The sequence below is a fragment of the Vespula vulgaris genome, chromosome 13 (genome assembly GCF_905475345.1).
Source record: "Vespula vulgaris chromosome 13, iyVesVulg1.1, whole genome shotgun sequence".
NCBI lineage: Eukaryota > Metazoa > Arthropoda > Insecta > Hymenoptera > Vespidae > Vespula > Vespula vulgaris.
In genome coordinates, this window is record NC_066598.1 from 726,296 (window position 1) to 738,384 (window position 12,089).

Here is a 12,089-nt window from a genome sequence, read left to right on the forward strand (position 1 = left end):
AGAGAATGGATATGCATACGTAAATGAAAAGAATGAATTTGCGTGAGTGCGTGTCATCGTTTTTTGCAATAGCTAATTCATCTTTTAACGTCTCGTTTCTTCCTTTTTCTTTCCTAAAGACCAAAGGACAATAGTTAATTGCGATGACGAATAGTACAATGCCATTTTAAAGTTCAATGAATTCGAACAAAGTGTACCAGCTCTATATAGTACTTAACTACGGATAATCAATCGAACCTCCGAAATACTGCATTCTTGATAAATGTGCCAAGTGAATAGAGAAAGCCACGCGTCTTATCTCGCAGCATCTCTGCGATCGTGAAAGGTACAACTCTCTCTCTCTCTCTCTCTCTTTCTCTCTGTCTTTCTCTTTCTCTTTCTCCGTCTCTCTTTAACTTTGGACTTTAGTAGATTGAAATCTAACTAGCATCATTGCAATCTCCTTACAGAGAATATTCCCTTCCCGTTTTATCCTTGTAAGTCCATTCACCAACGAATTACGTTCATATCGGTATCACTGTGTGAGTTTCAAGAACATTGAGAGTTTCTCGTAAGGAAGATCATCCCCATAGTTCATTTCCCGTGTTCCTTTTCGAGATACTGCTACTATATTCAAACTCTAACATCTCTGAAAACGGTCCAACGATTTCGTTCACCGTTCTTACTCTATGCAAATCATTCTCAAATAGTACACACGTACGTGGAAAAACGTAAAATCTACGACGAGGAACATTAGACTCGGATAAAAATGGAAGCACGTGTTTGCGGTTCTTGCATGACGTAATACACGAGGATACATTACACTCTCTGTCTCTTTTTATCTCTCTCTCTCTCTCTCTCTCTCTCTCTCTCTCTCTTCCTCCCTTCTCTTCTATATTTTCACCACAGCTCATTTTCGTTTAATGGATAAGATGATGATTATGTATCGAGGAAGGAAGAGAAAGGAAAAGCGAGATAGATCATCTTGTTTGCGAATATGTCACGTCTAATGTACATGACGAAGTAATCCACTATTTCTGTCCTCCATTGTTTTTCTCTTTTCTTCTAATCCTCGTATTTCTAATACTAACTTTCACATAAATCTACCTAGCACGATCATTACTTATTTATCTTTTTTCACGATCCAATCGTATGACGTTATGTACTATTATTGATGCATTCGATCCAGGTGGCCAAGTTTGCTCTCGAGTGATACAAACGATCGTTCTTACGAAAGATCTTACGTGGGTGTTGCTAGATCTATACGCATGGATAATCCACACGACCATTGCTTCTTCTTAAAATTTTTAATACTAGCTTTCTGTCAATGATCGTCTATATTTGTCGAAAAAGAATGTCGATGTAATTTAATCGATGACAAAGTTTCCAAGCCGATCGAACGTTTCATATAAGGGAAAAAAGATGTCTCTTTAGAGTTAAAAACATCTGATACCAAGAAGCAAAATTGTTGTACACATTGTAGTTCTAGTACATTACAAGGCTGCATTATAATTAGCCATGGATGAAAAAATGGTATTAAAAAGAAAAAAAAAAAACAACTAGTTTCCTTTTACGTGGTCGATCTTTAAGAGATACGGGATACGTCGATCTATGGTATTCGTTTCCTTCCGTTTGAGGTCCCTAGGAATAGAGAAAAAAAAAAGAAAAAGAAAAGAAAAGAAGATAAAGGAAAAGGAAAAGAGAAGCATCGATTTTCATCCGCAATAGGCACGTTGATTGCGAAAAGTTGACTCTCGGTGGCTTCTTTCAAGTGCACGCTCGGTCTATCAAGCATACCCACGTTTCTACAACGCCGGTATTTCTCTTGGACTTTATTTATGCGTACCGCGTTATATGAATGAAAGAAAAATAAGGAGACGCCCGGTTCTCCGCGACCTGTTTCGTTCAGGATAAAAATGGTTAAAGCTGAGCTAGTCGGCGTATATAGCTGTCGGCGTTACTGCCACGGCATATTGCTGTCGTTGCTGCCAGAAGGAATACCAGACTTTGTCGTTGTCATCGTCGTCGTCGTCGTCGTCGTCGTCGTCGTCGTCGTCGTCGTCGTCGACGTCGTTGTCGTTGTCGCCGTCGCCATCGCTGTCGCCAGCGTCCTCGTCGGCTTTTGGAATTTACATTCAAACTCACGAGCCACGAGTAGTAAGAACTAAGTAGAGTATACGTGTGATAGTAACGGGTGTCGTAATATTCACGCCATTCTACTATTTGCAGTTACTCTACTCGATTACAGTTGCTCCAGAATAAAAGGGAAATAGATAATTTAGATAAATAAAGAGAGAAAAACTGAGTTACATTTGGATCGGTTAATGGATCAAACAAACGTTCCAATGATTTTTCTATTTAAATGAACGATTTGAAAATTGATTAGCCATCACGTGACCAGTTTTATTTTGCTGATTCGAATCACGCATACAAATTTTCCTGAACGTCTCACGTACGATTTCATTCAAACGTTTTGATTCTCGTTTGCTTAATGACGTGTGTATATTTCTTGTCATGTTGCGTTCGACGAAATCTATCGAGATTTCGTATCAATCTCTGTTTCTTTCTGATTCATATCAATCTCTCTCTTTCTTTCTTTCTCTCTTTCTTCTCTCTCTCTCCTTGCATTGAGACTTTCCCTCGCATACCAACGATCGATCGATCGGAATGCAGAGAACACAACTTGTTTACTATCGCGACGTACAAGATCGATAAGTCGGATCGAAGAAAAAGCTCGTGTACTTTCGAATCGGTGAGAAAAAGGGAAGGAAAGAGATAAATGATCAAGGTGGAAAAAAAAATAGAATGGACGAGCTAATACTCTTGCATGATTAATATCCTTGACCTCGGAAAGCAGAACACCGCGTTCGAATGAGATTGTGAAAAATTCCCGATAAAAATATCCGAAATTAAAATGATAAAATTAAAACGAGATCCGTCATGGATCTATATCATCTAGGAAGAAAAAAATATGCGACGTCACGTATTTGTCATTCGTCTTTTTAATTGTGCCATTCTCTATTTTAATAGTCGGAGCCGGAATGGAACATCGATAAAAATATTCTTAGATACCCAACAATGCGTTGACGAGAACGGTCCTGGATATTCGGATGTTAACGATGAAAAATTACGAGCGAATCATTCTCTTGCTTGCTTGCTTGCTTGCTTAACCCACGCGATGCTAATCACGCGTGGGCCGTCACGCACTGAATGTGTTCAGCTCGTGCGGTCGTACTCCTCGGCGTTGCTCGTGAAACACACCTGTTCCCCACTGTCGTACTTCGAGCAACGATCTCTTCGCCCACTATTCGCGATAGAAAGCTTTAGCGAGTTAGTCCGGAGTAGCTGACCTATCGTTTTAATTACACGGACTCGATGCGAAGACCGATTAAGTCGATGACTTTTAAAAAAATTCGCAAACTTAACTTCGATCGAAAATGAAAATCGCGAAAGTGCTTAAGTGTTTCCACTTAGTCGAGGTGCAACTTTACGTTCCAATTAATCAGGCACGCGATCGCCGTACAATTATTCAACGCGAGACTCCTGCGTTCCTTAACATTCAAACGTAAGACACCTGCGAGTTCTTTCAGATACGCTTGGCACGTGAGATACCTTAGAAATCCGTCACAACAAAAATTTCTACCTCTAGTTATTGCCTCCACGTTGTTTTCTAAGATAAGGGACAATGAAAAGAGTTGCACAATTAGAATAAATTAGCGATGTAAATCTTTTCCTACGTAATAGATATATTTCTTTTCTCTTTCTTTCTTTTTCTTTTCCTTTTCCTCTTCCTTTTTCTCGAGGTTCGATCTCTATCCGACCTGTAGATCGACGCGGCGAATATACCTTCGTTGAGGATTTATGCACTGCCACGATTCGCCAAGAAATGGGTACACCTTATATCTGTATTGTTTATGTCGCTCCACCATCGTAAATAAGTGTAACGAAGCGTACACACAATTCGCTTAAGCGCAACATTGCTTTTCTACCAATACGACCATTATATTGTACGGGGGCGCACGCGCGTATGCGTGTGTGTGTGTACACACACATATATATCTCTCTCTTTCTATCGTTCCGCCTCTCCATTTCTTCTTTATCGATTCGATTCTCTGCTTCTTTTTCCGCCTTATCTCGCTTTTAAAACATGACCTTTCCTATCGTGGCCCATTAAAATGAAAGAGAGAGAAAATATATTCAAGCTACTTAAAGAATGAAATTGGAATTATTTAGTACACGTTAATACATATACCTAAAAGAAAAACATAAATCATCGTAGACACACCGATATGTATAGCTCACGTTTTCGTGCATACATACACTTATTTAAACGGAAGATACTCTTTTGATCCTGGATACTCCAGTCGGCAATTAAAGGAATTGGAACGCTCGTTGGATATTCCTTGAACGATAAAATAGTGTCGCGAGTCGAGCTTTTAAGGGCTTGTCTCCGTAGTAAGCAATTAATGAAGAGTATTCGTAAATTCTATATACATGTGTGTATTTTGCTCGTTAAAAGGAGATTTAGTGACGCGTTGTCACGCGTTAACGTTCCTAATAATTTATTCTTTCATTCCAATATAATATGTAGTATAAAAATTATTTAACAACTTCCTGACTCGTCTGCGTTCAGTATAGTGTAAGTATTGAATCTATTACATCTACGCGATTCATTAAGATCTTTTTTCTTCTTCTTCCTTCTTCTTTTTTTTTATATAAGATACGTTCCGTCTAAAATTTGTCTAGAAAGTTTGAAAAAAACAGAAACAAAGATCGTACGATTTTATACGAAGGCTAAACCCGTCGTACGACTTTATATCGGCAAACGTTTTATAAGCAGAGATTTTTATTTTGTCGTTGGAACATCGTAAAATATTAGATTGAATTTATCTGGACATTGTGCGAGCGCTTTTGCGATAGTATCGAGAGAAAGGAACGAGCTGCTTCTTTCTGGTGGAAGCATAAAGAGACACATCGACAAACATAGGAAGGAGAAGAGGAAGGATCTACGGTGGTTCTTTGTTCGACACGTAACACCGGTCCAAAGACTCATGCAAATGAATACTCTTTCTTCTCTCCTCCCTCTCCCTCCCTCTCTCTCTCTCTCTCTCTCTCTCTTTCTCCTTTCTCCCTTTCTTCGTTTTTCTTCTTGCTTCTCGCATAGAAGATCTCAAAGAGTCGTAAACGTTCGGTTTCAGTACTCGAAACGAGCAGATTCATCGAGAGGGTTGAGTACCGGCCGAGAGAGTCCCTCGAGAGATTTTCGAGAGTACCGTTGTTGGCTGCTCCTCGAGAGGAGAACGAATCGAGAAAGCATCAACGAAGTAGCTAATAGATAAGATCCCATGGGTATCCTGCGATCGATTTTTATCAGCAGCCTTTCTCGATTATTTGTCGGTCAATTTTCATGTCAATTTTATCCTTCACAACGACGAGGAAAAGCTCCTTTCTTCGCGATTAAAAGTAACCCAGACGCAAATCTCAATGATCATCGACGCACCCGATAAGAAATAAATACGTTTCCTAAGTTTTTATCATCCAGCTATTAAATTTAAATTCAGAGCGGTACTTCCCACGCGATAATAACGATTACATTTGGAACAACTACCACCCATCGGGTCTCCATCCTTATCTTGGAAAGAGCACGATTTATTTCGGGCAAGTATCCCAAAGCTTTCTGGGACTAGCAACTTTTTCGTTAATGGCTATAAGAGGCTACTTTATTGCTACTCGTATGGGAATGACGCTATTCCCTATTTTATTATTCTCTTTTATGAATCTCGTCTCAAATCGGCTTTCCTGTCCCCTTTTTTTCTTTTTCTTTTTCTCTTTCTTTCTTTCTTTTTTTTTTTTTCTTTCCCCGCTCGATAACTTTCCATTCCTACTCCGCACCGTTAACGCTTTTATAAAGTTCGCCAACTGCGAGTAGAATTTGATCTTATAGGGATCGTTTTATTTACGCATTCTTTTGAAACTTTTACCATTTGCAAAATGAGGTTTGGCCTTTTAAGAATCTCGGAATCATCGAAACTTTTCTTTTTGACATCGAATTAAATTTTTTTATCGTCAATCCGAATGGACTCTTCATCCTGCCACTTGAAAAAGTAAGATCGTCTTTTTTCCCTACGATACAAAAATCGATTATTTAAATAAATAAATACTAGGAGATTAGGAAATCATTAGATCTGACTCGTCCGAAGAAAATTCTATTTTCCTTTGCAACCGAGCCAGTGAAATCTCGAAGAAGACGATCACGTTCGTGGTGGAATTTCTAAATGATTCTAACACCATTCTAACACCAACTGAGCGAGGAATACGCGCTGATTTACAACATTGCCACGACATAGAGCTCGAAGGTGAACGTGAACGAAATTGCAGGTGCGAGCATTGCTGGGGCCGTCGACTCTAGCTTTCTCTCTCTCTCTCTCTCTCTCTCCCTCTCTCTGTTTCCCTTTTCTCACTCTTTCCGCCTCATCTTTATCCTCCTTGATAAAGAATGCACTTCGAGATCCTGTAGTGCACGATCGAGGATACCGCAGTTTATGGCTCGAGCTATAACGCGTCTTAGGATTAACCTTTACACATTCCTATTTCTTTTTTATGCAAAAAGAGAGAATAATGTATTTGCTTTACAAATACGTCTTTTATACAATGTACACATGTTTTAGTCTATGTACTATGTTTAACTCATGACAAAATGATTTTTATTTGATCTCCGTACCGAAAGAAAAAATACGAAGAGAGAGAAAAAGAGAGAGAGAGGGAGAGAGAGAGAGAGAGTTGGCTGAAATTCTTGCGCGTTCAAGTCTTAGCTGACGATCGACGGTTTCGTATTTGCATTGAATGCAATAACTTATCAAACTCGGAAAACGCGACTGTCTTTCGACGTATCTTGATTAATAACAAGGAAACTTCGTCGAGTGGAGATCGTCTCAATGCTCCGTTCCCATGCCATCGGAGAATTCGATAAATTATAGCGCGGCACGTGAAAATAAACAAACGCGATGATCTTTATGAATTTACAAGAAGAACGTCCAAAGAAGATCCAAAGATTTGCTCTTGAAACTATTTGATTATATTAGTTTGAAATTAAAAAAAAAAAAAAAAGAAGAAAACTTATTACTTAAAACAAGCGTTACCTGTCTCATAGATCAACACGTTTTAATTCATCCTAACTATCTGTTTTTACTAATTGTACGTATTTACATACTTGAAACTAGCTAATGGCACTTACGAGACTCACTTGATAAGTCTCCCTCTCTATATAAAAAGACCAAAATCCAGAGGTTATCGATTATCTCCGTTAAATACGAGCTTGGTACGAGCCCAAATTAAGAACTATTAAAAGGATGATATGCAATCTTTGCATACCTCTCAAACGAGACGAGTATCTTACGATCGAACGACATGTATACGATTTACTGTTAGTACCGGTCCTTTGACGATCGTTGCGATCCTCGCTCGACTTAATTACACGTCCGACTGTCTCTCCTTCCTCATGTACACGAACTTATCTATTTGTATTCGTATATTTCGACGTATACAAATATCTATAAAATAAGACGAAGTCGATAATTCCGCAGGTAGACCGAAGACTGTTTCACTGCGTAAGGTAATTACTAATTAACTACGTATAAGAACCCATCGTCGTACGGCATAATGAGTACAAGCCTCGTAGCATTCGTAATCGTAAATAATAAGGAAATAGTGTATACGCATTTAACGAAGAAGAAACGATAATCCTCGAACTGGCCGATTAAGAGGAGAACAAAATTCACGATAATTTCTATCGGCCCATTCGGTTAATATCTTTCCGTCTATATCTTTCTCCTTCTCTCTCTCTCTCTCTCTCTCTCTCTCTCTCTCTGTCGAGCGAGGGCGAGGTTTCGAATTATCCACGGATAATGTCTGGCCGATTGGTCCGGAGCAAATGTTCTCATATCCTTTCACTTTCTTTCCTCGATAGGAAGGCCAAGGGAGAAGCAACGAATTATCGAACTACACGGGGGCAATAACGCGGATTATTCTCTTTCTTTCTTTTTTCTCTTTTTTTTTGTTTTTTATTAATTTTTATACCAACTTTTATAGCGGTCATTTGCGTTCAGGCATATCGATACATCAAAAATTTGTTTTCTTTTTCTGAATATTTATTAAAAGTTTAAACCGTACTGATGCGTTTTAATAAATTTCTCAGGCTTCTTTTTTTCGCAAATACACTTCGCTCTGGTTAACCCCACGGAAATATGTAATTTCGTTTAATTAACGTTCGCGATCGTTCAAAGAGATAACTTACGAAAAGCGAAGTTGGCTGACCTATAAACGTTCTTTCATCTCTCACGATACCATTTCGGGCTAATTACGAATCACACGTCAGTTAGATATATCCGATAACCGAGCTTCTTTTCGTCCTACTCTCCGAATCGGATATATACAGTTTGGAAAACTTTCACTCGAGAGAATTCGCATGAGAGAAATATATCACACGGTATCGTTAATCGGTCCACGATACGTTGACTACCTGCACAGTGATCGTTGATTGTTGCCACTTTAACGATTTTATTTAACGCATTTATTGAATTTCTTCGCTGGCGTTTATAGCATCTTGATCGCGATCGTCATAAAAAGAAAATAAAATCTTGAATTACTAGGAAGCTCCGTAACGATTCAACAATTACACGCTCGTACGATTTAGAAAAAGAAATAAGAAAGTAGTCTAATAAAATGTTTTTTCTTTTTCTTTTTTTTTCTTTTTCTAAGAGAATAAAGGTACAACGAAACGATAGATGTACGATTTTCACCAATCGTTAGACACCGGACCGTCTACCTTGCTAGCTCGCTAATGACAATAGTAGGTACCTGCTACCAAGCTAGCTAAAGTAAGCGTCTGGATCTATCGATAAAGTGGTACCTCTCGATCCCTTCTACCAGAGAACTCGTGCGCGCGCACATCTTCCTCTAGCGAATAGATACTCTCGGTACGGAAACCGGATTCGCTCTATACGCGTTCTGCTAATGAGAAATCTACCCTGTTCTCTTCTTTTTTCCTCCTCTTCTTCCTCTTCTTCTTCTTCTACTACTTCTTCTTCTTACTGGTCGCCCTTTACAAGGTGTCTTCCACGCACGCGGCGTGCCTCGAGAGTCTGCCACTCGGCATGGAGAACATAATTTAAGAAAGAAGAACTATCGCCTATCTCGCAGGACTCGCCAACACGCGAAATCCTGGAAACTTGTTCCTTCGTAAATGTCGAGATCACGAACGTCTTGGAATGGTTTCAAAGAAAGAGAGAGAGAGAGAGAGAGAGAGGGAAAGACAGAGTCAGATAGTTATTACACCAGTTGATAAACTAGCGTTCTAGTACAAAGAGGCAATGTTAGCAAATCGAAAGTCCGAGCGTCGATAGAACTGAATGCATTTCTCCTCGATTCTTAATCTATATCTACAAAGAGAATTGCATTGTCCCATGTAATTCTCGCGAAATTACTCCTCTGACCTGGATTCGCGGTTTGCGTTTAAATCGTGATGAAAGCCGACACAATGAGACCACAATGCCGATTCGAGCTTTACACCCGAATCGTCGCACAAAGCCAGCCAAGAGTTTTCGGTCCATCTCGAGATAATGCAAATTCGATTGGCACGACATCGCGGACACTTACACACGCGACACCGAGAGAAATAGAATTGCGAAGATCGCGTGATCTCCGTCAAAGAAACGCGATACGGAACGAAAACGATCGAGATTCGTGCGACGAACGTCCGAAGAAAGAAAAAAAAAAAGGAGAAAAGGAAAAGAAAAAGAAAGGAGATTAACGGTTGAATATGCGTCAGAAGAAGGACTGACTGCATTCGCAGGTGCAGAGAGATGCCGTTGCAGTTTGCCATTCTTCGATTACGTTCCGCTTAAGTTAGAGTAATTATCCTCATCCAGCTCGGAGTTCCGAGCTTACTGTATCGGCAATTTGCGCGATCAAAAGGCAACCATAGCCGAGGATAACGAGCGTGGAAGGTAAGAGCGTATTTTCAGAAGGTTTCAGCATTCCTATCTGTCGGAGGATCGGTGCTGTTCGATAACACGCCGATAATTCAGGACAAACAACGCGAACAATACGTATTAGTCGTGCAAACAGGAGTAAACTCTGCTCGCAGCATGCCTACTACATAGCTACGAACTACGAACCTTCTCTCTCTTTCCTCTTATATACCAGCGAGAGAACGCGAACGAGATCCTATCTCTCCTCGCCTGGAACTATCTCTCGATATCGATTCTTAATAGCTTTTCCATCGGCGAGGATCAAACGATCGAAAAGACCGACCGTGAAATTATTGCTTCCGAAGAAACGAGGCCATCGTTCATAACGCGATTCCATTTTTCCTCGTTCGAAAAAAAAAGTTTTTCTTATCGTTCTATATCCACGAGTTCTACGAGAACGTTCCAAAGAAAAATTCATGTCTAGTTCATAAATGAAAATGATGTGATAAAAATTGGCGACGTCGACGTAAGAGGATACCATTCCAACCGGAAGACTCGACGGTACCAAGAAAAAAGAGACAGAAGATTCGCTCGAGTGACTCGACAATGGTGTATCCCAAGAAACGATACGCAAACCGGGTATCCTGCTTCGTTTCTGCGGCCACGTAAGAACGAGACGCGATGTTAAAAGAAAATAACAGAACCGAGAAGAAAAAGTAAGAAATTAAAGAAGAAGAAGAAGAAGAAGAGAAAGAAAAGGAAGAAGAAACAGAAGAGGAAGAGGATCCGCAGAAGAGAAACGAAATCTGCCTACGGTTTTCTCGTCTCGTCTTTAACCACCAACCGCATCGGCAAAGTCGATCCTTGCGGTACAATGAAACGAGCAACAAAAGCTACTTCCCTCAGGCTTTAAAAAAGTTTCATTACGTAGACGCACGATATTTCCAGCATCGCGCTCTGCCAATGATAATAAAGACGTATTTCAATGTGTAAAAATAACTTGAAAAAAGTTCTCTTCATTTTCGTATCAACGTCGAGCGAAATTAATTTGTTCTATTAGAGTCCCGATATTCTCGACGGACCTGGAAGCTGTGTCGACAAAACGATAAAACAAAAGTTTCGATTTCGTTCTCGATCGAGAAAGTGGAATTTGATGTGTGATTCGTAAGATTTCTTTGTCGCAATAATATGTAACCGAGAGAGAGAGAGAGAGAGAGAGAGAGATAAGTAGATAGAAGAGAGAAAGAGAGAAACTCGCAACGGGAGTTGTCAGACGTAATTTTACGTTAGCAAGAAAATTGATGTTTTCACGTCGAGCTGATACCTTTCTCCTTTACAAAACACGCTCGGTGTCCTATCATTTAGACTTACTTTCAATCGAAAACTACACGTTTACGTTAAGTAAAGGATACGGGATTAGAACGGTCTCACTTTTTCGTCGTTCGACGGACTGACGCGCGAACGAAAGGGAAAAAGGAAGAAAGAAAAAAGATAGAACCGATCCGTACGGAAGAGTTGGAACATTTTTCACGAGCAACAACAAAGGTAAGTACAACGTCGATGGGGAATCGATAAATTTACTATTCGAACTTCGTAACGCCTCTTCGGATCCACGAAATCCCGTTAAACGTTCGGTCCCGCTTGTGATTTAAAATTCCTTGTGATTATGTTACCGTACGTTCCTACGTATCAGCGTGTACCTACATACGTAAAATATCTTTCTATATAAGACACATTGTACATAGAAACGTATACGCGTTTACGTATGTATTATATACCGCAATGTGCGTCGTGCATAATGAAGGAGCGAACAGGTCCGAGCGACGAGGCGGATGGCCGTTACATCATTTATCTCGCGGAAATCGTAGACTCGCATCAAAATAAATAACGATTTGCCTGTACGTTCTCTCCCTTCTACACGAACGCGTTGCGTCCATGGATATGGTACCCTCGCCCTCGGCTAATGAATCTTCTTAGTAAAAAGGTTCTGATTTTATGACGTTCCCTTCGATCGCCTTGCAAGTGTACCCATATGCCTTCGTTGAGTTGTATCTCATACGCGCTCGTGCGTACCCGCTGAGAGATAAGCGTTTCCCTGCTCTCCCTACGTCGGATTAGCACATCAATGTAATCCAATTTGAC

The 12,089-nt window shown here is 40.0% G+C and overlaps 1 protein-coding gene across 3 annotated transcripts in view; it reads right to left on the reverse strand.

Annotated features, from left to right (window-relative positions):
* LOC127068394 (cadherin-99C) overlaps positions 1–12,089 on the reverse strand; it is a 53,470-nt gene that overhangs the window by 28,066 nt on the left and 13,315 nt on the right. The gene's annotated exons all lie outside the window — the stretch shown is intronic.